Source organism: Schistocerca americana, chromosome 5 (assembly GCF_021461395.2).
Source record: "Schistocerca americana isolate TAMUIC-IGC-003095 chromosome 5, iqSchAmer2.1, whole genome shotgun sequence".
Lineage (NCBI taxonomy): Eukaryota > Metazoa > Arthropoda > Insecta > Orthoptera > Acrididae > Schistocerca > Schistocerca americana.
In genome coordinates, this window is record NC_060123.1 from 631,932,380 (window position 1) to 631,955,071 (window position 22,692).

Here is a 22,692-nt window from a genome sequence, read left to right on the forward strand (position 1 = left end):
CGTGGTACGAGGATTTCAGCAAGGAAGAAGTGGCCCTAAATAATTCTATTAAAGTAATTTAGCGAAACAAGAAACTATGTTGTTAGTGCACGCTCGTCCGTGGCTCTGTGCATGTGACTCTTCCAGCGCCCGTGAATAGCGTGCCTCTGGAGAATAAAATGCCATTTTGTTTTCTTTTTAACTCGCTGCGGCTGTTGGATCGCAGGTGTACACGGTCTTGCCCCAGACATAGTGTTTCATTCTTTCGATAAACAAATCTACAAAGGAAATTCGTCTAAATATACCTAGCGTTAGGAGCCTGGCACGACCATTTTACAATGGCCACAACACACACTTGAAAGACGTCTCGGAGAAATGACCGGTTACTACTGACACACGGGCATCTTTTCATCATGATGGGAGTTCGCTGCAAAGCACGGTTTTACTCCTGCTGTCGCAAGTACGTAATTGGCAGAGCTGTACTTTTATAATATTTATAGGGAAATTAAACGATTCAGCGCAACGTATTACTGTTTCATTTGATATAACTGATCTTACGAGTGACACCTATTTCATCCTTGATTTTCTCTATAGAATCCTCGAGAAATTCATAAAAAAACAGAGGAAGGATAAAACGTGTGGCTGAATCTTCAAAATTAGACGAGTTCGTCAGGATGATCCTGTTGCTCTTTAACTGTTAACCTTCCCGAAGTTGCCGATACAAATATGGCAACGTTGTATGTGGGTATACAGCCTCGACGTATTTCATAACAGAAAACAGTGTTCGCTATAGGTTGAAATTTTACATCCATTTGTTATTCCACTGGCCAATTTCGTCTCATGCGTCATTATCAAATGGTTCAAATGGCTCTGAGCACTATGGGACTCAACTGCTGAGGTCATAAGTCCCCTAGAACTACTTAAACCTAACTAACCTAAGGACATCACACACATCCATGCCCGAGGCAGGATTCGAACCTGCGACCGTAGCGGTCGTGCGGTTCCAGACTGTAGCGCCTTTAACCGCTCGGCCACTCCGGCCGGCGCGTCATTATCAATCATATATGCAATAACAATACGCACAGGCTTTGTTAAACTATTTTTTTTTTACGTCCTCCTTGCTACGTTCATTATGTGTTATTTTGTTTCCAAGTTAGCAGAATTCTCTCTCTCTTCATCTATTGCGTTGTTCCAACTTCTGACAGATTGATCGCAGATCTCATTTCTGCTACTCCCGACCTCTTCTGTCTTTCTTCTCTATTTTTCCAATTCATATTCTGCGTTCGTTAGACTGTTCTTTCTACTGGACACGTTTCTGTAGTTCTTCCTAACTTTCACTCAGGATAACAATATCATCAGAGAATCTTATGACATCCTTTCGCCTCTACGTTTAGCCCATTTCCTGAACCTTTATTTTACTTCCGCCAGAGATTGAACAGTAGGGGACGAGACACTACATTTCAGCCTTATACCTCTTTTCAACCGAGCATTTCATTTTGGGTCTTCCAGTGTTATGCTATTTACCTTTTCGTTCTTGTACTTCCTGGCATTTCATGGCTATAGGCAAGGAATAGGCCATTTCTTTAGCGGCCCATGCTGTTACCGAGTCCAAACCAAGTGACGAAGGACCCGTTCGTGGAGTTGGTGGCGACGAGGGTCACATTCGTTAAAGCAGCCAAACTGTCAGGTTTAGGATTACCACTTATTTTTCTCACGACGCTTAGAGTGGACAGCTAGATGGATTTTTTGAGCTTGTCACGACCGATTACTGCCCCAATATGCACGTCTCGATTGCCCTCACCACCGGCAGCACTTCGAGGTCCAGTAGTTTGTCTTCTAAGCATAATCTTCGTATACCTCACGGCCAGTTCAAAGATTCAATCTGCAAACACATTTCGCTACCGTACTAATGTCAGTTAGTAAACTACATATCTATGTCCGTAAGAAAGACCAATTTTGGTTTAGCTTGCCAATGACGATGAGGAGATTACAACAGGGCATAAGGGGGGTGTGTCACGAACGAGGAAAGAAACCAATAGTTCTCAAAACATCTGTCCTGACAGTCGCTTTAATAGATTCTGCGACAGCATTAAAATTTTAGATCTACATGGTAGAAACTGCCGCACTTCTACGGGAAAGAGAAAATATAACTGGCCCGGAAAATATTTCATGCACCTGAAGATAAGCTACTCTAGGAGACTGTTATAAATAGGGTTGCCTAACTACATATGCAAGAAATATTTTGTGGGCGAACTCTGTTCTTCGTTTCAGCTAATATCTCAGAATGCATAACCTACCTCATTTCCTATAACAGCTGATTATTTCTGAATCAGCCATCTCGTTTTGACGACAACCTTACCCGTTCGTACTCCATGAACAAGTTGTAGTTCCCGAATATACACAGTACCTTCAGATAACGATGTCGTCTTTTTTTTTCAAGTCAGTCTACATAAAGATCGTGGCAGATCTGTCTCTTGCTAATGACACGAAGACGAGTGTGGTTCGTCTTTTAAGACTTTGTGTGTCCTCGGACCTCCTCTCCACAATAGTGTCAGACGTTAGTGTGTTGCAAAGCGGCTGGATCGCCCATCATTTTAAGGACTCAGCTAGCCACAGCAACCTGCCTCGTTTTAGGTGTCTTTCATAACTGATTTTACCTATTGTGCTGTGTAAAGACATGCTTCTCCTCGTCCGACTTGTCGCTTCCCATCCCGAGTGCCAACCCGCGTCCGCAGCTCGTGGTCGTGCGGTAGCGTTCTCGCTTCCCACGCCCGGGTTCGATTCCCGGCGGAGTCAGGGATTTTCTCTGCCTCGTGATGACTAGGTGTTGTGTGATGTCGTTAGGTTAGTTAGGTTTAAGTAGTTCTAAGTTCTAGGGGACTGATGACCATAGATGTTAAGTCCCATAGTGCTCAGAACCATTTGAACCATTTTTGCCAACCCGCGCTGAGCAGCCTGTGACGTACACTATGTGATCAAAAGTATCCGGACACCCCCAAAAACATAAGTTTTTCATATTAGGTGCATTTTGCTGCCACCTACTGCCAGGTACTCCATATCAGCGACCTCAGTAGTCATTAGACATCGTGAGAGAGCAGAATGGGGCGCTCTGCGGATCTGACGGACATCGAACGTGGACAGGTGATTGGGTGTCACTTGCGTCATTCGTCTGCACGCGAGATTTGCAAACTCCTGAACATCCCTAGATCCACTGTTTCCGATGTGATAGCGAAGTAGAAACGTGAAGGGACACGTACAGCACAAAAGCGTACAGGCCGACCTCGTCCGTTGACTGACACAAACCGCCGACGTTTGAAGAGGGTCGTAGTGTGTAACAGGCAATAGGACTCTTAAAGCTTTTCAAATAAAACAAGTGTTATTAACGTTGTACATACTTACTCTTCATATGTACGTATTTGCATCCCTCTGCCACTATAGGGCTCCGAATTGTATCGTGTAACGTACCTATGTCGCTGCGTGAGAAAGAGCATGTTACAATCTATTTTAGAATTCTTAGAGTTCGTCCACACATGGAGCACCCTATCCTTCAGCATATCCATGCCAGACCACACACGAATGCTGCGACATCCATAGCAGTCCGATGCCTTGAGTTCACTGTTTCGATCATCCTCCATTCACTCCCTACTTGCCCTCATCCGACAATCATCTGTTTGCAAAACACCTTCAAGTAGTTCACTTTGATAGCGATGAGGGGCGCACGCAGAGGCGAGGTTGTGGCTCAGTCAACAGGGTCAAACATTCTACAGTTCCGTTTTCAAGAAATTGGTCTCTAGTTGGGAGAAATGTTTTCGCCACCAGGGTGATTATGATCAAAAATATACACGTAGACATGAAGAATACAGATGTAGAATGTCAATAACGTTTTTTTAAAAGCTTTAAGAGATTTCACATAAAAATTGCGTTGGCATTACTCTCCACAACACCGTCGTAATTTCAAACCTTTACGAAGCTTTTTCTTGCTGACAACCCCAGCAATTTATGAAAAGAAAAAAAGTCAATTAACAATTGAGCTTTCCGAAGAGCTACATATCCGAAAAAGTACTTGTAATGGCCACACTACTATCTTCAGCGTCAATAGGTATTTTCATTTTATTTTATTTGCTGTCATTTACAAATGACCTGTCACTTCGTTATTAATACAGGTCGTATTTCCACAGTTCGAAATTTTACATATACAGAACGTAAAACTTGTTTGCCGGCCGGAGTGGCCGTGCGGTTCTAGGCGCTGCAGTCTGGAACCGAGCGACCGCTACGGTCGCAGGTTCGAATCCTGCCTCGGGCATGGATGAGTGTGATGTCCTTAGGTTAGTTACGTTTAATTAGTTCTGAGTTCTAGGCGACTGACGACCTCAGAAGTTAAGTCGCATAGTGCTCGGAGCCATTTGAATTTTGAAACTTGTTTGATTTCTTCTTATTTTTTAGTAAGGTTTAAGAATATCGCAGCTTTAAATACCTATAGACTTAGAAGTAATTAACCAACGGAAATACTTAAAATTAAGAGTTTATGTTTAAAAGATAGGAATTTATAAAGACAGAAAAGAGATGATGACAATGATTTTATGACACACATAATTCTGAAAGTTATCTGAAATAAGGGGTTTCTTGCATTTAAGAAAGAGAAATAAAAGAATAAGAAAGCACACATGTATGTATTAAGAGATCCCGTCATCTAGCTATGTCGAGTGCGAATTTATGTGTGCGGACGTATATTTATATTACTCTTATAGCAGATTTGTTACAAGTCATACGTGCTTTACACAGGTCTAATCGGTAAGTTATTTGTGCACGTTTGATTTCATTATTTCTACGTATAGTGTCCATGGTGTTTGTGTTGTCTGTAAGGTTAAACTGTATCTCAGCTTAATAAACAACTATTTCATTTACGTTACAAGTATTAAACAAGACTTTTCTACATATACTAAAATATACAAAATATTTTGTAACAATTGATCCATTTCTAAGTTCGTTAATTTTGTCTTATCTTAGAGCTACGTATGTGTGTTAATCTCACGGTATGTATCTGTTTCATCATCTGAGACCGTGTGTGTGTGTGTGTGTGTGTGTGTGTGTGTGTGTGTGTGTGTGTGTGTGTAATTCCAAATATCCTGTCCCAGTCCCGTGTTTGTGTGTTTCCCCTTATTCGTGTAAAAATGATTCAAATGGCTCTGAGCACTATGGGACTTAACTTCTGAGGTCAGAACTTAGAACTTCTTAAACCGAACTAACCTAAGGACGTCACGCACATCCATGCTCGAGGCAGTGGTCGCGCGGTTCCAAACTGAAGCACCTAGAACCGCTCGGCCACTCCGGCCAGCCTTATTCGTGTAAGTGACTGTTCTTTATATACTCTGTGTAACGTACGTGTCACATTATCGTTTATGTCATTCAGTATGCACCAATCGTCTGGCTGTCGTAGAATTTCTCCTATGTGGTCATAGGGTAGGATCGTTCTGTATCGACCGGCTTATCATTACCGGCCATTACTGTGATTTCCCTTTCCGCCTCAAATGGCAGAAGTGTGCAGTAACCAGACGCAAAGCTGCGTATCCTCTATTTAGCCCTTTGTGTCTTCGGAGTGCCTCATCTTGTTGTTGTAGCTCTTAGGGCGCGGTAGATATTTTGATGCCTATGGTACCTATTTTTGAGGTAAGTGATTAATTTCGTTGCTGTATTTCGGTTATCTGAGTCATGTAAGGAATGACATCTGACAAATGGTTTATTATAATTTCTATAGAAGATTGTACAATATGACTACATCCAACTGTGTGTTTGTCGTGTGGTACAGGTAACCAGATTGTCTTACTGGTCAGAAATAATTTCCATGCTCCTTTTTGGAGTGAGATATTAAAATGAGAAAAAAGTAAGTGGAAAAAGGAATGAAGTGTGCATGAAAACGGCTTTGGGCACGGTTATGTCGAACAAAATTATCGCAAGGAAGGAACCTGAAGCATTTTCAGTAATTAGAAAAGAAAAAAAAGAGATTAAAAGTAGAAAAAACTAAAGCGTTGAAGAGTATTAAAGAAAGTTGAGCTTCGGTCGGGAGTTCCAAAATAAAATAAATACGCAAAGAGTAGCAATGGAAAACCAATTACGATGAGCGAAGAAAACTGGAATTTACTGTAAATAATGGGTCAACAGAAGCGACTGAGAAGTGCAATGTATGGTTGGAGCCATATGAAGAAGACTGAGTGCTCTGAGCCGGCTGTAGAAAATGGATACATGTCGGGTGTGGGCCAGGAGAATATTTTGTATTTTATCTGTGTACTCTGTAAAAAAATTAGCTAAACATGGGTGAAAGGAGCTGAAATAGTACTGGCAAGTACCCATGCTTATGTGTCCTATTATTATTCAAGAAGTGTGAGTGCACTGTACCATTAACAACAGACATCACAGGAAAGACAATGGCTGATAATGCAAAACACTTTCTAAAGGCCTTCTAATTGAGCTCTGATTTTCGACTTAATTAAGTTTAAAAAAATGAAAATCATGACACTGTGCGGTTCGTAGTACAACTCTTCAGGTAAGAACATAGTATATTAATAAACCGATTAAACAGCACAGTTACACAGTAATGTCAAAAAGTTTAATCCGGCCGATACTGCACGACTCTTCTCTACTCAGTTCGGGATCGTATGGGTGTGAGTCTATTACAGTGTTAAGTGGCGCGTTGAGAAGATCCTAGTTTTCCGCAAGTGCACATGGGTGTTCGACGGGGAACAAACCGAGGTAGCTGTTCTGGGTACGGACCACGACCCGTTAGGGTATGGAACGTGCCGCGTGCGATATCTACGCTACTGGCCATTAAAATTGCTACACCAAGAAGAAATGCAGATGATAAACAGGTATTGATTGGACAAATATATTATACTAGAACTGACATGCGATTACATTTTCACGCAATTTGGGTGCATAGATCCTGAGAAATCAGTACACAGAACAACCACCTTTGGCCATAATAACAGCCTTGATACGCCTGGACATTGAATCAAACACAGCTTGGATGGCGTGTACAGGTACAGCTGCCCATGCAGCTTCAACACCACAGTTCATCAAGAGTAGTGACTAGCGTATTTTGACAAGCCAGTTGCTCGGCCACCATTGATCAGACGTTTTCAGTTGGTGAGAGGTCTGAATAATGTGCTGGCCAGGGCAGCAGACGAACGTTTTCTGTATCCAGAAAGGCCCGTACAGGACCTGCAACATGCGGTCGTGCATTATCCTGCTGAAATGTAGGGTTTCGCAGGTATCGAATGAGGGATAGAGATACGGGTCGTAATTCATCTGAAGTGTAACGTCCACTGTTCAAAGTGCCGTCAATGCGAACAAGAGGTGACCGAGACCTGTAACCAATGGCACCCTATACCATCACGCCGGGTGATACGCCAGTATGGCGATGACGAATACGCGCTTTCAATGTGCGTTCGCCGCGATGCCACCAAACACGGATGCGACCATCGTGATGCTGTAAACAGAACCTGGATTCATCCGAAAAAATGACGTTTTGCCATTCGCGCACCCAGGTTCGTCGCTGAGTACACCATCGGACGCGCTCCTGTCTCTGATGCAGCGTCAAGGGTAACCGCAGCCATGGTCTCCGAGCTGATAGTCCATGCTACTGCAAACGTCGTCGAACTGTGCGTGCAGATGGTTATTGTCCCTCAAACGTCCCCTTCTGTTGACTCAGGGATCGAGACGTGGCTACACGATCCGTTACAGTCATGCGGATAAGATGCCTGTCATCTCGACTGCTAGTGATGCGAGGCCGTTGGGATCCAGCAGGGCGTTCCGTATTACCCTCCTGAACCCACCGATTCCATATTCTGCTAACAATCATTGAATCTCGACCAACACGAGCTGCAATGTCGCGATACGATAAACCGCAATCGCGGTAGGCTAGAATCCGACCTATATCAAAGTCGGAAACGTGATGGTACGCATTTCTCATCCTTACACGAGGCATCACAACAACGTTTCACCACGCAACGCCGGTCAACTGCTGTTTGTGTATGAGAAATCGGTTGGAAACTTTCCTCATGGCATCACGTTGCAGGTGCCGCCACCGGCCCCAACCTTGTGTGAATGCTCTGAAAAGCTTATCATTTGCATATCGCAGCATCTTCTCCGTGTCGGTTAAATTTCGCGTCTGTAGCACGTCATCTTCGTGGTGTAGCAACTTTAATGGCCTGTAGTGCATATGCTTTAGTCCAATTTGTTCTTCGAAGTTTGGGAAGAAGGCGTAAATGCGGGGCGACGTGAGCGGACAGTCCCGCGCCACGGTACATGCGACCGCTGACCACCTCGGACACCCCGCCAAGGCCGGGCACGCTCGCAGACAGCAGCAGCCGCGCCGGCCGGCCCACGGTCCCACCACGGCGGCAGTGTTTGGTTAAAGTTGCGGTAATTAACATGGCGCAACGCGCCCAGGCGGCCGGCCCAATTACAAATTTTAATTCGAAATTTATTTCCCGGGGTGACTCGCAGTTTATCGCCGGAACCGCTGCCTCCGGGTGTCTGCGGAACAACGAGAGTTTTTGTTGCTTTTGCCAGAAAAAGAGGACCGGAACGCGTCGCTGCGCCTCGATGAATAAAACAGCGGGTGCGCTTTTTAATTCCCCGTCGGACGACACGCATTCGTCAAACAACGCGCAGCAGCGGATCGGGTAGGAGCGAACACAACTGACGGAATCTGTGTCGCTGAAAGAACTTCGTCGCCTTACATACAGTGGTAAAGACGTTTGGCTATTCCATCGTCAGAGCGGTTTTGCCCATTACTTTCTCTCCCTTCGGGCCTTCTTGTTTGGTGGTAACCGAGAAGTAATGAGATCGAACCTCCTACGGACCACGGAAATGTTCAGTCTGCCATTAATTTAGCCTTCACTTCGAACGACGCAAGGATTCGCGGAGAAACGACACATGGTACTGATTCCTCGATAATCTGCACATCCCCTTTACCCAACTGGATGACTGCAACAGACCGGGGCAACCAAGTTGGCGTGCAACTGGAAGACTTACACTTCACCATTGCGAAAAAAAAGAAAAAAAAGAATAAAAAAATCTTTTGCTGGCCCATTCGAACTGTCTCAGAAGGACTTTTGTCTCTCATTGTGTTTACATGTCGTTTCCATACATCCCTGTATTACGTATTTACTCGCCAATAACATTTAAATTCAACATATTTGGAACATCTTCAGTCTCCAGAATGAGATTTTCACTCTGCAGCGGAGTGTGCGCTGATTTGAAACTTCCTGGCAGATTAAAGCTGTGTGCTGGACCGAGACTCGAACTCGGGACCTTTGCCTTTCGCGGGCAAGTGCTGCACCATCTCAGCTACCCACGCACGACCCACGCCACCTCCTCACAGCTTTACTTCTGCCAGTACCTCGCCTCCTACCTTCCAAACTTTACAGAAGCTCTCCTGCGAACCTTGCAGAACTAGCACTCCTGAAAGAAAGGATATTGCGGAGACTTTGCTTAGCCACAGCCTGGGGGATGTTTCCAGAATGAGATTTTCACTCTGCAGCGGAGTGTACGCTGATATGGAACTTCGAGGTACTGGCAGAAGTAAAGCTGTGAGGACTGTGCGTGAGTCGTGCATGGGTAGCTCAGTTGGTAGAGCACTTGCCCGCGAAAGGTAAAGGTCCCGAGTTCGAGTCTCGGTCCGGCACACAGTTTTAATCTGCAAGGAAGCTTCATCTTCAGTCTATATTATATCTCGTCCTGTGCAACCCTTCACTCCTCAGGAATCTCATCTCTGCTCCTTGTATTTTGCTGCCACGTTTCTTTTTATTTAACTGCCTGTCGCTGCCAGACAACCATAAGGCTACTCAGAATACTTCGTACTCAGTGCAATCACAGGCTGCATATATAACACCGCGTTGCTCTGGGAAGTATGTTCTCTTGCCATCTGGCTCTGCAGTGGGTTGCTTTCCGCCGTTTGAGCTGTTTATATACAACACTATATTCTGCCGCGTTTCACTGAATGCGAGTTTCGTGCAAAACCTGAAAATAGTTTTATATTGGACTTCTTTTGTAATGACGCAGACTTTAAGATTTAATAATGTGGGTGTTTACCGCTATGTTTTTCAAGCCTTTTTAGGTGGGTGAGTGACCGGTGCTGATTAATTTTAAATAATCCCATATATGTCCATCTACGGCCGGGTTTTGACCACGTCTTCGGTATATGGCGACCCGTTAGCACACCAGGTACTGCTGAGTAGAATTTCGTAGTATTTTACCCACCATCTATTTTGCTAGTAGAAAGTTCTCGTTTTAGCTTTTGACCTTTTTAGGTACCACGGGAGCGTTCTGTGTTGCTTTATGCAATTGTATAATTGACGTCCGCTACATAGCTAGAAGTTATGGACTATGAACGCTAGGTGAATCCATTTTCTTTTGTTAATCAGAAGATGATTTTGCGAATATGTTCATCCTGTAAATATTTTCTTTTTTTTTTTACGTTTTCTCGCCTTACATGAGTTCTTGTCTATTACTTTGTACAGATTGCACCTGATGATTCAGTTACAATGCTGCGAAACCGGTCTTGCTTGAGAATAAAGCACTTACAGCTGAAGCAGTTTTATCTTAGTGAACTAAACCTATTTCCATATTTCATAAAATTTTGATTTTTCTATTTTTTCGGTTTTTTATAGTTTCTTTTTTCTGTTCCAAATATTCCTTTAAATTTGTGCAGCTTTTCAACGACATCATATTCGTAATCACCAGCAACACGTCCCACCGCTGATTTTTTAACCAGTCGAACTCGTACGTATAAAAGAGCTCCAAAATTCTGATTACATTACAAACGAGTTAATGTGTTCAGCATTTCTCGTTAACCGTGTGAAATATTTATGGTCGAAGACGCAAAATCCTAATTATTTTGGTTCTGATGGTTTCGGATTGTTCACTGGAGGAGTATAGTCTGGGTAATTTGCACTTGTTTTTAGGAAAAGATATTTTTTCAGGCATCTCAATGTTTATGATGCCATTGTCCTGTACTGTGTGTCTTAAAATGATATGATTCTGCAGCCACATTCGGTGGTAAATGTGGATAGTACTTGCAAAATATTTTCCGGACAAGATAGTAGTAATCAAGTAATCAATTAAAATGTTAAGCCCGATGTTGAAGTTTTACTGCTCGAACATCGAAAACTTAGTAAGATATGTACTTTTTCTTTAATTTTTTGCTCGGACTTTAGTGAGAAATAGGTTCTAAAAGGTTTAAAATTATGTGCAAAGTTTTTCACAAATCTCTAAGTGTTGTTATTAACAAGTACTCGGTGAATATAATCTGAGTAATCCGCGTGGCCTCAACACACATACAGAGTTTCTAACAGTAATTAGCAACTTATTCGTTAAACCTTGGCAGGTTATGGCAGCATTTTAAAATATACCAGTTCGGTCAGTAATTATGTGAACTACTGAAAGTTAACCTGTTTTGCCCTTGCAAGTCCTTAGGTAGGCAACCTGCAGTGGTACTGGGTGAAAGTTTTAGTTGATAGTGGTATCTTCACTTTTTTTCGCGTACGGAACGAATGGAAGGGAAGGTTCGCACCATTTCTGAAATACATCTTGGTGCTGCTATGGGAATAAGACGACAGTCTTTCTGCGTACAGTGACCTGGCCATTTAAGGGTTGAAGTTTACTCCTGTCGTGATTGAGATCATCGGAAGCAGGAACATCAATGAGGAAAGCTATGGGTCGTGAAACTGGTTTGGAGTAGGAAACCACGGGAAATAAATATTTTGAAATTCTAGGCAAACCTTATATCTGTGGGTAATACATTCGCTGAAACCCTCGTCAGCTACTTTTCCTTATTGCACTGAAATACACCAACAATGGCAACATTAATCAGAAATTGGTGCATATATTCTGCATAAGAAACAGTGGAATTTAATTGTCTGAAGCTGCCAGTGAAGTTTTCCGAAGTCTCTTCTAGCCCCACAATTTGGTTCTCAAATATTTCCATACTGCGATTCCCACAGTACACATTGATAGTATTTCATGGTATTAGGCCTGCGGCAGTAGTAGTATTAGTACCAAAAGGAAGTTATAACATCGAAAACATCTGCGGGCTGCCGTGTATAAGTATTTCAAATTGTCACCCTGTTATCAATTAACAGCCAACTGTGTTATTTTCCTCCTGAACACCAGTGTGGCCTTGCGATGAAGATATGTACATGTCTATGCAGAAATTCAGGTGTTAATTCTTTTGAAGAATACGCTCCACTATTCTCTTTGATGACGTACGTATGATCTTAAAGACGCTAAGCTATTCATTAAGACTTGCGAAATCATCAGTCGAACCACTAATTCCTCAATTCTGCTCCTTAGCCCAACGTAACGAAATTTTAAAGTGTTTAACGAGTTATGATAAAAAAATCTGTTCGTTGGAACTTCACTTATAACCCTCAGAGAGATACAGAGACATAACATCATACAAGCATGGCTGCGAACGATATAGAACTTTCTCCTCTTTCTGCGTAATCCCTCCTTTCATGTCCAAGTCAGACATGAGTAAAATGGACGTTACGAAAACAGAAGCAAACCATTTGAAGATTACTGCAAACGTCCCTAAAGTACTCCCCGAATTTTGTTGTCGAAACAAGTGTTCTTCTACGTGACAAGCGTGCCGAATATCATAGTAAATATACCATAAGAATGCAAAACTCTGCAGACTAAACACTATACAGCAGGTCAGGTATATAGTGTTACAAGTGAAACATTTAACGAACGAGGAAACTACGTTCATAAACTGAAAGACAATTTTATTTTCATGAAAGTAGGTGGTATTAGGAGCATGGTAACATGGTTGCAACAATCTGTTTGCAAACAATAGCGTTTTTCTTTCTTTATCTAGAAATTTAAGTAGATTAGATGCCTTCAGCTCGTAATTACAATGAAAACTGAAAATCAAGTATTGGTTGGACACTAAGTAAATTTTAAAGAAAAATGAAGTTTCAAAATTTCTTGAATTATTGTACCGTGAAGATGCTAAGCTCTCGATGGTAGAATTGCTAGTATACATACACACAGAAATGGATTCGAATATGGTTCGGATGAACTCGGGTCATAACGTTATTGTGAAAATATTACAGAACCATTGATTCTGAAGATAAACTGATCAAACCTCGTCACAGATCAAGAAGCGTAGTATCGCCAAAATTTGACCATGATTACTGTATGAAGGTAACTGGACCACGAACTGCAGTTAGAAACTATCTTCATGCCCCGTTCTCATCACGGCCACGAGATTCATGACAGAAGTTTCATTTTTACCAAGTCGGAGACGCAGTGTATCATCGTTCATTGTCACAAAAGCTTCGAATTTTCCAGCGTCTAGTTACAGAATTACGGCAGGAATGAATGTATTTGTTCTTATAAAGAACAGTATCAAAAATTTCAGCGAAAGTAAATCTGCTGGTGAAATACAAATTTCTTTCATCTAACCGAGTGCCTACCACTTACGAACGAATCAAAGTTCTCAGGATTGGATTCAAATCCAGAACACACACTGCATTTTTCTTGGAGAAATATAAGAGGACCAACGACTGAGATGAATCAAAATAAGATCTTACTGAGCTCTCTATTAATTTTAGGGTCGTGCGGTAGCGTTCTCGCTTCCCACGCCCGGGTTCCCGGGTTCGATTCCCGGCGGGGTCGGGGATTTTCTCTGCCTCGTGATGGCTGGGTGTTGTGTGCTGTCCTTAGGTTAGTTAGGTTTAAGTAGTTCTAAGTTCTAGGGGACTTATGACCACAGCAGTTGAGTCCCATAGTGCTCAGAGCCATTTTATTAATTTTAGTGAGTAAGTGCGTCGCTGTACTGGGGACAAGCACGTAAGCATGTAAACACGAAGACAAAAATAAAGCTACGTTGTGGTTAAGTTCTGTGTGATGGCATCAAAAATGTTGGCATACTTAATGAGCAACATGCGCATTTAAAATATATGATAAGTTGTCGAATCGGGGCTGATGTGGGCTCTGCATCTGGGAGCAGAAATTGTATTTCACGTAAGCCAATCTTTACGTCGTGTAACAAACAGCGCGGTCACCTGGTGATGATATCTATGGGAATGTTGTTGGTTCTTCGTTCACTATGAGAAACATACATCTACGTGTGATCGAAGATACGTAGTGTTAGAGTTCTGGTTCCATTTAGCGAATGATTCATTCTTTCTCCTTTACTATTAGTCATATTTTCAGGTTTCGCAGATCACTACGAAGGCTACAATTTCACAACGTAGTCTGCGAGTTATAGATTTATCTAACTTAGAGTAAAGCCTTCAATCTAGTACAGGTATTAGCCATGTTGACATTTTTTATTGTTTTTGGAGACTTTGCATTCTGCTCTAGGACTGTTTTTGCAACGGATTTGTTATTACCAATTCCTTCGTGAACTGTATCAATGAATAAGGTACAAAAGGCGTGAATGTACACTGAGATGAGAGAATAGCGTCAGCGCCCCCGAAATCAGTGGTTGTGCACATGAGGAGAAAGTATGCCACTAGAAGCGTCATCTGATCTGTGGTTCAAGTGTTAACCACGTTTCCATTCAGATCAGCTATACAGCATGTTTATTCCCTTCTGTGGTACATCTAATGTACGAATGGTCAATCTGGTCACGTATTAGACATGTTGGTTCATCGTTGTCCTTAGTACATACTGGCATACGCAGGATATTGCTATTGTCAGAGCGCCCTAGCTCCAATGCCGTGCTCTGTTGTGAGTGGCATTGGATAGATGTATGTGGCGAACAACTGTGTACATAAATTCCTCCTTTTTTCAGTCTTTTAGTCTGTTACGTACGTGCCAATTCATACTATTTTAAGAAGTACGCAATAACCTGTCTGTCGAGATCTAAACATGACAACATTGCTTACGGGAACCGATTATCGAGAATAAAGGTTATTATTAACTATCTTGGCAGAGAAGTTTATCTTGTTTAATTTATCATCATAGATCGTCCCTTGCGGCTCAAAATCAGTAAACTAGAAGATTTGTTGCTATCTGGATGTTAGCGACAACGATAGACGAGTTCGAAGGCAGTGCCCCGGAAGAGAAAGCATGGCATTTGTGACGTCTCCTAAAGAGTAGTTCGTTTTCTGTCGGTGAGATATTTGTCACTTTCTCTTCCAGGGCAGCTACGTAGTATCCTATTTCCTCCGGAGGGCATTGCCTCGCATTACTTGAGGTCCCTTGCGATGAGCGAATAATAAACAAAAGCTACAGCAGAAAGGATCACACGAAGTGTACCAAGGTTGGGATGCCTCATTTAACAGGAACACATGACACACATTCGATAGAAACCCGAAGTGACGGGAGTAAGGTGTAAACGTATCTGGAGAGCGTGAAGGCCAGCGTCACGCACAGTGCGTGGGCACTCGTACGCACTGTGTTCCGGTGCGTTGGAGCCGGCCACTTGCGTTCGTCGGTCGCTTTGTTGCTAGCTTTTGTCACGACAATTCACAGTGCGTTTTGATCGGATTAACGGTCAACTGCTCGTTTTACGATACAATTGTCGTTGCTCTTTGAGACCTAGTCTGGTCGTTTCGACCTGACGCAAAGTAGTAGTGAACTGCTCTAACACAAGGGTGACGACGCACTTTTCTCGCGACGGAAATGCAGAGGTACGAGGTGTTTGTGATACGGGACCGCTGCCAAGCACCGCTGCCTTACCTTGTGTCGAAGCCGGCGCGAAAATCAGCAACGCGACGGCACCCAGGATGAAGTTCGGCGTTCCCATGGCGGTGCTCCCAGGGGATTCACACGCAGACAGGAGGGAACAAGTTGTCAGCTCGATCTTTTTCTCTTCTCGTCCCTGGGTGTTTATTGAACGAGACAGACAGAGAAAAGAGAGAGAGAAAGTAAGAGGTTCTGCGAGGTGTCTTAGCTACGTTCGTGTTACCACACTCCTTGTGACAGCTGCGGCAAATCGACTGTATGTACACGAAACGCGTCTGAAGCTAGTGCCGACTGATGAGAGAGCTTCGAAAGTTAGGGACGTCTGAGCGAGCACGCACAAGACACTCGAGTCACAACATCGGAGGATGCCAGACGGAGGTGGAGCGGCAGGCAGCGCCCTCGCGGACTTTGAGGAGCGGCGGGTGAGGGTCACCGGCTGTGCCGACGGTTGCGCGCCACACGCCCGACTCGACTCGTGTCGCCTCGACTACTGGACGCTGCGCCCTAGGCGGCGGCCCACCACCGGCGCATGGCTGTGCTGGATCGCGACTGAGCGCCCCCGCCGGCCGCGCCGCGCCGGGACACATGTGAGCCGGGGATGCGCGCGCACCGCAGCCCTCGCCACGGCGCCCGTGGCCGCCGCTCGCTGCCGCGGCGCCGCCGGCGGAGGTCGCGAACCTGCCGGCCGCACGCCCAACTACCAGCCGCTCACTCCTGCGGGCGCCACGCCGAGGCGCTCGCGTCGGCGCCCGCCAAATATTTAATAGGCGCATCGCAAAAATTTTGAAGCTGATTCTCCTGTAAATTACCCTTTCTACACTTTGCGCACTGGAATTGTGGCGTATTCAGGCTTGTTGACCATCGACCACTGTGCACATCGAGGGTTTTTCAGTAACAGAGAAGCTCCATCTATCCAGGACGAGCCCCCAGCTGATGTTAAAATGAAATGGCGTGTGACGAGGGCCTCCCGTCGGGTAGACCGCTCGCCTGATGCAAGTGTTTCGATTTGACGCCACTTCGGCGACTTGCGTGTCGATGAGGATGAAATGATGATGATTAGGACAACACAACACCCAGTCCCTGAGCGGAGAAAATCTCCGAGCCAGCCGGGAAACGAACCCGGGCCCATAGGATTGACAGTCCGTCGCGCTGACCACTTTTTTTTTCATTTTGTCGTTATTGATCGTTGTGTTTGGTCGTTGCGGACGTCGCAAGACATCCTGTTCAAGTTCGGTGGTTGATCCTTCCACTCAGTTTTTTATTACAGAGGCCAACCGGCTTTCTGACCGAACATGCTGAGCTACTGCGCCGGCAACCGCCCTGTTGAAGTTAGCACGGACCTCCACCCATCAGTGTTCTGTAAGTCCCTCCAATTCCTCCAACGACACACACCGTGTTTCGCTTCCCGCATCCATTTACCTTCTCACACGTCGAAGACGTCCGCATCTTCTACACCAGGGGTTTCCAGCAAAATTTTCTCGAGGACCGCCTCATCGATCATGATTGGTATCTTGTCGTATCACAGTATCAAGTACCTAAAAAATCCAAATTAAGAGTCTTTTCATACGTTTTCTATTTTTGGTACGTAGAAAAAACATTGACATATTCATTATTGGAAAAATTATTGAGCTTAAAACTTTTTCAGTTTAGCCATAATTGTTATTGTTAAATTTTTTATTATTGCAGTTCCTCTGTCTTATCTCCATAGTTTTTCTATCAAACACCACACTATCTTTCGACCCACACCTTTCAACTTTATGGAACATATGCTCTCCTTCTACAACACTTCTCACTCAGTGCAGCTCCTTTAGATTTCAAGTGGAAGTGCAGTGTTCCAGCGCGTTTTCATAGGAGAATATCACGACATTGCAACTGAGGTTTTGAAACTATATATATTTTCCTTCTTTTAGCTGTTCGTCTTTAATCTTTTTAAGATGAAAACGAACAATAGCCCTCATATTTTTCTCTCATCTGTGTTATATTTTTAAGATTGCTCCCGGATGAAGAGCAGAGTATTGTACCGCTGACAGCCCACCCACGTCTTTTGTGTGAGGAGCTTGACATAACAATGAGGAGGAGAAGTTTGATGACCAGTTAATCCAGCTTTATTGTTCCAAAATTAGTTGTGATATTAATTTTCGCAATACTGTTGCAGCTTTGAGAGCTGTAAGATGGCTATTTTTTGATGATGTTATCGGATGTGTTAATGTTTCCAACGAAAAATGATATATTTTAAAAATTGTGGTCAGAGAAACAGCTGTTAGGCAACACTGTCTGCGTCAGCGATGGCAGCACTGTGGAGTTTTAGAAGCTTTGACAGTCAGTAGTGGATAGCTGTGGTGTGAAGCGGCCGGGCATTCGTTGAGTGTACAGTGTAATGCATGGACACTCTTTTGGTACTATGTCAGTTGCAGATTTATTAAGAGAAGGGATGATGATTCAGAACAATGATTGGATAGCATGCGGACAGGAAAATATTTTGAAATGAAGAACTAGGTATTATTTGTTGAGGTAGAAAGTTTATTTTTATTTTTGTGGACATGTACTGTTCGTCCATTTCACCGTCACAGGCGTGTTTTTCATAGTTATTCCATCGATTGATCTTCTGAGTTAATTTACTGTACCATGGAAGTTATTCCTTCCGAACTGAAATATCAGAACTTACAGGTTGAGTCATGTGAGTCAAGATTATGAACCCTATCGCGCTGGAACAACTGTAGTTAGTTTTAGTAGGTTTTTTTTTAGCAGTTACGGGGTGTTCCTGAGTTGCTGTTTCTGCCAGTACTTAATTTTGCAAGTGAGCTTCAAAATACGTGTTTGTTTCGTTTCTTTTGCGCAATGTAGGCTCCGTCAGTTTATTTTACCAGGGCCATTTGACAGTGCAGAAATTTTCGTGTGTTTCAGGTTACATTCTTACACAGGTCGACAATACCGTTTGTAATACAGTTACGTTTCTTTAAAACAGTTCGCACTGATCAAGTCCACTGAGCGTGAAATTATTGGTTTGTTTATTTATTTGCTGATGAATGACATCGATTATCACACGCACAGGATTCTTCTCAGTTTCATGTAAGTAATGTGGCTTTGAGCTCACTAACACATTTAAGCTATCAGTTCACATTCCCAGCTTTGTATTTACGATGTCTCACACACACACACACACACACAAGTAAAGGCTGCTCACTTACAGTGCTAATCAAAAATAAGCAACCCTCCCCCCCCCCCCCCCCTCCCCCGCCCAATCCCTCCCTGGTCTCACTCAAAGGTTTTTTTTTTTTTTTTTTTTTTTTTTTTTTTGCACAACTTCATTGGTCATTAGCGTCCAGACTACGTTAGGAATGCACTGCGAGGCACAAGTTTAAAACAGCAACTAAAAGGGAAAACACGATAAAAGATTGAGAGATATGTCGGAAGCTGGAAGGTTCCTTTAAGCACGTTTCCAGGACACCTCAGAGTCACACTACAATCGGATTCATGAACACGGTTTATCGTACGACTCTGACGCGAGCCAAACTGTAAGAATCAACGATCGACCAGTCAAGTGCACCCATACGATAGTCTCTAGGGATGGTGGTGGGGTGTTAGGCCTGAAGCTGTCGGTTACTTTTAAAATTTTAGAAGACGGATGGTATAGCGATTAACGTAGACAAAAAGTAGTGCCAGTTCCAACCCTGTTAAAAATCTGCATAAGACCGACTTTTGAGCAATTTCCTTGAAAGAAATCGACTGATGGCACAATATTTTTCCCTGCAAATATGGAGGGGACGGGACTTGCCCCGAGTACGGGCGCACTTGGGTTCTGTTGTATATGAGATACAAAAACTGGTAACAATGAAGTTGCCTTTGACAGTAAGTAAATGGACTTCATTTTCTTATAAAATAAATTTCAAGGCATCCATACTCATCGCCAGGTGTACCTGATCCATATATATCGAATCAGTGTGCCACATGTTCTTCTTAGAACTTCGTCATATTGAAAACAATCGTCCTACAATAACATGCAAAGTCAGAGGACGGACTCAAAGCACATTTGGCAATGTGTTTATAGTTCTGGGGATGAAACCAAGTGCGGAACTGACAGGACAGGACTTGGGTAATACTACCTTAAATATTGTATGAATAACCGGGGAGAAGAGGAATTTGTGGCATAACTTGACTAGAAGAAAGGGTTGGTTGGTAAGAGACGCTCAAGGGATCACCAGTTTAGTATTGGAGGGAAGAGTGGATGGTAAAAGTCGTAGAGGCAGACCAAGAGATGAATACAGTAAGCAGATTCAGAAGGATGTAGGTTGCAGTAGTTATTTGGAGATGAAGAGGCTTTCACATGATAGAGTAGCATAGAGAGCTGGATCAAACCAGTCTCTGGACTGAACACTACAACAATATTAATTGTGCACTACTCATCGGGTTTCATTTCCAATAGCCTTCCACATGAAAACAGAAATAAAGTGCTTATTTTAAAAGGCAGGTCGAAAGGCTTCGGTGCGGCATAGTTATTTCAGTGTCAAACGAGTTGCTCGCACTATTTTGCAGACTTTCGCTGCAATATCTAGTTTGAATTTTCTATTGCAAAAAGAATTGTAACTACAGTTTTTCAATTTCTTTTTTAAAAAATTGTCAGTTATCTGTGCGCCGGGTGGCAACAAGTAACTTAGACTCATTTGGTTTTTCGGAAGCTGAGAAAAACTGTGTCACCCAGTGGTCAAGATCACTGCTATTTTTTTGTATCTTATGTTCTTGCTCATAGTGAAATCGGCACTCTATGTGACGCTGCCACTTGATCGTATACTTTGCTACCAAATCAAGCCACACACGCACACACACACACACACACACACACACACACACACACACACACACACACACACACACACACACACCCGAACCCTGATGGCATCATCGTCCGCTTGTCGCCATTCCACGACCGTTCCTTTAGCACATCGTGCTTCTCATGCACAGATAGGCCCATATTTTCGGTATCGGCTGTAACTTCTTTATTTTTGCGTTCTTTGAAAGATTTCGCTGTCTATTTGAGTGGAAAACAACGTATGGCTGTTGTACATCAAATGCTGCATTGAATCGATAGGTAGAAAATTATTTGCGTGCAGTGCGTCTTGGAGCTAGCAAGTGATATTCATCGGTCCTTACACTGACTGCCACAACGCTTTTCCCTACTTCAAGCGTGGTGAACTCTGAAATCACAACCAGTGATACGTGACAGCTGGAGGTCTGGCCCCTAGCAAAAGCAAGATTGAAGTCGTATAAGATTACGAGTTTTCCACTACCTATTCACAAAAATGATTTTAAGTCAAACTTAAAGCACAAAAATGAAATTATAAGAAGAAAAACGGGTAATACTAATGATCAGACAACACGTGAAACAGTGTGGTAGAAGCAAGATGAGTAATCTACATGTATAACAGCTATGTCTTATTTTCATAATGTGACAAATTTTGCCGGCATCTACTTCACATCGAACTGACACTAAAGTCTTAACATACCTACTTACAGCCTACATGCAGATCAGTAAATATACAGCTACAGGTGAAAATACACGAAATTTATTTTTTTTATTTATATAGCACATGTCTGTAAGTTATCAACTTCCCTTCGGCCGAAGCTAAAACGTGAAAATTTTCGGCACATTTGTTCATCTGACTAAACGCGTCTCCAGTTTACACGCATATAAGCTAATATACAGTGCAGACGAAAAAACATCACAGCAGGTTTAATTTTGCTCTTCATTCTGCATGTGCCTCCAACTTTTCAGTATCAAAGGGGCTAACTGAAAAACAAAAACTTCAGCCAGTTAATTTGCTAATTGCACGCGTTGCTAGAGGGCATTATGCTATCGATATCTGTAGAGCAACGAACGTTTACGATGCTGAGGTCTCTGAAGCTCACTGCTGAAAAATTGCAAATGCAGTTTTGTATCCTGGTTCTGGCACAAAATTTCGCGTGTTACTTATCAAAAACTGTACTGCGACGCATAGCGAGATCTGCTTGAATCTAAATTCCACTGTTGTCTCTATGTGATCTCAAACGCGAATTTTCAGTATTAAAGTTACGCCAAAAATCGTGAATATTGGTAACTGAAAAAGAGTACTACAGCACCTCCTCAAATCTAATGAAAAAGAAACATAGTATTGGTACACATACGACTGAATGCAGACTGTGATGAATCAGTGCGTTAAATTGAACGTCAGGCGTCAATCGACTCCATAAACGAAATGTCTAATGAGCTACTAGGAGTTTCTCACGAAATAGTTGCCAACGAGTAAAGTTCGTAGCAGGTATTTCATAAAGAAATTACTCAGTACCTGTTCTGTTGTGGTTTCCAGATTCGTGGCTTCCCATCTGGCGTGACTACGAATCGACAACCATCCACTCCACGTATTTCGGGATCGCACAGTGGGATTTTTCTTCGCGGCAGAGTCTGGCAAAGAGGTATCCGCACTCGGCTGTGCGAATTAATTATTACCTGTTGCGCAGGTTGCGAGCGGAGGTAGTTAAATTGAATTTACGATGTAGAAGTTCCATTAAATAATGCAGCGCGCTTTGCGTTCCCCGTGAAATCGGTTAACTCGCGGAACATCTGCGGCATAGTTCGGGGGCGAGGTTCTCGGGGCAGACCGGTGTTTAATGAGGCCGGCTATTCTGCTCCAGCGCCCGTGTCAAACTTGCCGCGCGTCCAGTATGGCCGGCTACGCTTCAGTTACCAGATCCCTTTATAAAGTACTTCGCAAACATTGTATAAAACATTCCAAACAGTTTTATGAACACATTTTTGAGATGAGTGGTTGCAGTGTAGGCATTTCAGTTGAGCAGGAGTGCTCTGGCAAGAGCAACCAGACAAGGTGGACGGACAAACGAAGGTACATGGAACGTACCTGCTAAGAAAACTATCGTAACACAAGTAATTCTTCAACTGATCGATGAAAAAGTAAGTACAAAAATGTTCAGGGAAATTCAGATACACACAAATGTAAGTCACTTAGGAATGAAATAAATGGA